We start from the raw sequence: 4,182 nt of genomic DNA, 5'->3' as shown, positions 1-4,182 counted from the left end.
TGTGGAGTTAATTTTTAAAACAAACATTCATACTTTTTTGAGTTTGCTATAAATTTCTCCCTCTTTATTATCATTAAGTTCTTCCAACAGTAGATTACCTCTTAAACAAGTAGTGTAGAAGACCCTGGAAAATAAAATTTTTAAATCAGTGTGTGTGGGATACATAGGAAACTTTTAAAATCTGCTCTTTGTGCTTATCACAGAATCATAGAATCACAAAATTGTTTGGATTAAAGGGTCGTTGTTCTATCCCCCCTGCCATGGGCAGGGACACCTTCCACTGTCCCAGGTTGCTCCAAGCCCCGTCCAGCCTGGCTTTGGACACTTCCAGGGATCCAGGGGCAGCCACAGCTGCTCTGGGCACCCTGTGCCAGGGCCTGCCTACCCTCCCAGCCAGCAATTCCCAGTTCCCAATATCCCACCTGTCCCTGCCCTCTGGGACAGATTCCCAGAGGGAATCTGGGAATTTCACTCATTCCCCCTGCCACCCAAGACGTAGCCAAAATCCTCCTCCAGCTCTCCTGGAGCCATTTTTGGCATTCAAATGAGCTCTAAGTCCTGCTCAGGGCCTTCTCCAGGATGAACAGCCCCAGCTCTCTCAGTCCTTTGGCATCAAACCTTCTTAAACCCGCCAAGTGCCAAGCCTGGTTCAATCAGGCACAATCAGCCCAAGGGACAGCACTGGGTCAACAGAGCTGCAGTGAGAGCTACAGAAACCTCCTCAAGACCAGGCAGTGATTCATTCCTAGGGGAAATGCTGGACAGGCCCCCAGACTGGGGTTAGATGAGGTCATGTTTTGTCTAGAATATTCCTGGAGCAGGCACAGAGGGCCGTGGAGATGCCTTGGGGTTTGGAGTTCCTCTGCTTTGGAGCCAGGCTGGGAGAGCTGGAGGTGCTCACCTGGAGAAGAGAAGGCTCTGGGGAGATCTTTTTGCGGCCTCTCAGTACTTGTAGGTCTCTCTAAGAAAAATGTGGACAAACTTTAAATCAGGGCCCATTGCAATGGGAAAAGGGTTGACAGTTTTAAACTAGAAGTGGATAAATCCTGGCCAAATAAAAAGAAGAAAATTTTCATGGGTAGGGTGGTGAGGCACTGGCTCATTGCCCAGGGATATGGGAGATGCTCCATCCCTGGAAAAAGTCAAGGTCCAGTTGGACAGGTCTCTGAGCCACTTGGTGCAGTGGAAGATGTCCCTGCCCATTGCAGGGGTTTGGACTGATGGCATTCAGGAGTCCAACACAACCCAAACCATTCTCTGGTTCTGTGATTTATCAAACTGTAGTGTAAAAGGGTATTTTAATGTCTGAACTGAGATCTCCCCACCCAGGACCACGAGTGCCCCAGAGAGGCAAACCAACAGAAGCTGCTTTCACCCTTGTGTCAAAATATGCACTCGAGCAAGAGAACACAATTTATGTCCAGTGTAAATCAGCAGATTTCCTCTGACTGGTGCTATTCCAGCCTGCTGTTGCTGAGCAACAGGGACATTTTGGCAGTACCATAAAGAAATCATGCACACAGAACTGAAAAACAAGAAAAGATGAAGGCTATGTCCCAGCCATTTAGAAAGAATTTGCACATCATTCAGAATTAATTCTACATTTTACACTATCCAGAGAATTTATTCTTCCCATCACCTCTCAGAAAATAACAGCTATTTGGAAATTTGACATGTAAGTCAGTCAGAACATGCATATTATGCTTTTTTCCCATTATTGTTCAAAACACTGTCTTTGCTAACAGAACTAATTTATCTTATTACTGAAACTGGGTTTTTTGGCTGGTTTTCTTTTTTCAGTGTTGTTTCTGATACACAGGTGATACCAGACTCATAAGAAACACACTGGGCAGAAATGTTGGGGCATTTCCCTGGAATATCTCCCTCCTAATGCCAGCAAAGAGATGCCATTGTGTTTACAGTTCTGAAAAGAAATACATAGATAAATAAAATAAGTAAATATTACTAAAAGTAATTCATGGGGGAAATTAATAAAAACAAATAAACAAACAAAACCATAAAAAAAAAAAAAAAGTAAAGTTAAAAAAAATCCCTAACTACTGGGAAATATCTGCTGGGATATTTTATTTTTATCCAAAAGTCTAACTCAAATGAACTGCCTGACTGCCACTTCCTAAGCTGCTCTCATTGATGATGTCTCATGTGCATAATTCTCCCCCAAGACTCCCAGTTTCATGTCAAGTGCTCAAATCTGGGGAAATGCAACAATGCAATGTCCTTTATCTGATCCTCCAGGACTGCTGCAGGTTCTGTTTGGTTTTCTGTGCTGCACATGAAATATAAGCAGTATAAAGAATGCTGGTGTTGATAATTATCTAATCTTTTGAATCTTGACAGGAAGTGAGAAGGAATCGACACAGAATTTGGCCGTAGCTGGGCATAATTCACCTGCTAAGAAAGATGCTACCCACGAGGAAGCAGGACTGTGCATTGAAAAGATTATTCTTGATTATTTCTTGATTGTTTCCCTCTCCCTCATTCACTGCATGACAGGTGAATTGTTGGGCACAAATTAGCACCTTTCTGAAGTTTCTCTTTGTCTTGCCATGAAAAACTGCCTTCAGGTAGTAAGGCCCATTTTGCTACCAGCAGCTGAGTTTTTTCCAGATTTGGAATGAGATGAGGAAAGTGTACAACTCTCAAAGCAAACACACCTCAGTGACTTAGGGCCCTCACTCTTCATGTTCTCGGAGGCACAGACAGACCATGGCAATTAATTTCACATATGCTGAAACAGAAACTGTTTAAACAGGAGTTGGAGGCCTTAATATTTCAGGGATGTGGGTCAGAAGGATCATTTTAGGTCCCCAAAGGTGCTTTGCTTGCAAAGGGGGCTGTGAAGGTTAAATTACTTACCTTGAGGCTGAGGCCCTCTGACTTGCTATTACCCTCCAGTGCATAGCAGAATCATAGAATAGAATCACAGAATGTTAAGGTTGGAAAATATCATCAAGTTCCCCCCAGCACTGCCAAGGCCACCACTGGCCCATGTCCCCAGGTTCCACATCCACAGGGCTTTTAAATCCCTCCAGAGATGGGGGTCTCCCACCACTGCTCTGGGCAGGACAACTCTTTGAGTGAAGAAATTTTTCTGTGGAAACCCAGGGCAAGGGGAATATCTCCCTGTCTGCCCTGGGGTGCTCTGACTCCCAGGGAAGCACTGACTTTGACCCTCATTCATGGAGAAAGCTTCCAAAGCCTCAAAGTAAACTAGAAACCACAAAAGTGTGAAATAGATTATAGAGAGTAGTTTAGTATGGCACACGGGCAAGAAATTTTAGGATTTTTAGCATATTGTAGATGGATACAACATGGAGGATGCAGGGTGTTGTCTCGAGTTCCTTTCTTCTTTCTTCTTCTTCCTTCTTCTTGGGTTTGGGTGGTATCTTGTAATTGGGCAGAAAAATCCACATTGCAGGTCTTAGGGGTCAGTTATTGGGTTAGAAAGGGGAATAATCTAGGTGTCACTTCTTAACTGGGTAGTTTAGTTTTAGATTAGACTTAAAAGGCCTTGTAACACGAGGTTGTTGGCCATTTTTGTGCCATTTTTCTGCATGCAAGGTCTGTGTGCAGACAGTGTGCTGAAATCATGATAAGATAATAGTAAAACAAGAACCTGAATACCAAAAAAGTCCTGTACATCTCCTTTTCCTGACACAGAATTTCTCCAGGAGGGTTTCCCCTGTCAGAGGAGCCCCCAGGGAGTTGCCCGACTTGGGGCCCACAAATTCACATTTTCCCTTAATGTTCAACCTAAACCTCCTGTGGTACATCTTGAGGCTGTTTCCTCAAAGCAAAATCTAAAAAAAAAAAAGAAAAAACCACTCATAATATTCACCATTTAGGTTGGAATATACCTCTAAGATCACTGGCTTGAGGATATCCCACAACAAATTCCAACTCTTAGAAGGGAGCAACAAAATCAGTCCTGTGAACAAACAGAAGCACCTGAGAGGGAAAATACAGCCCAGCTGTACCTGGAACACTGGAGCAATTGCCTCTATTTTTAGGACCAGTGACATCATCAAGAGTAATTTTTTGAATAAAATAAAACTATATATGCACAGTTGCAAAAATGGAAGTTCAAACGCAAACACTTTTTGGAAAGTCTGTATTTTTTTTCCTTTTATCGCTCATGAAAATATGTAGATTAGAAGAAAA

Source organism: Vidua chalybeata, chromosome Z, assembly GCF_026979565.1.
Source record: "Vidua chalybeata isolate OUT-0048 chromosome Z, bVidCha1 merged haplotype, whole genome shotgun sequence".
In the NCBI taxonomy this organism is placed as follows: Eukaryota; Metazoa; Chordata; class Aves; order Passeriformes; family Viduidae; genus Vidua; species Vidua chalybeata.
This window is presented reverse-complemented; position numbering follows the sequence as displayed.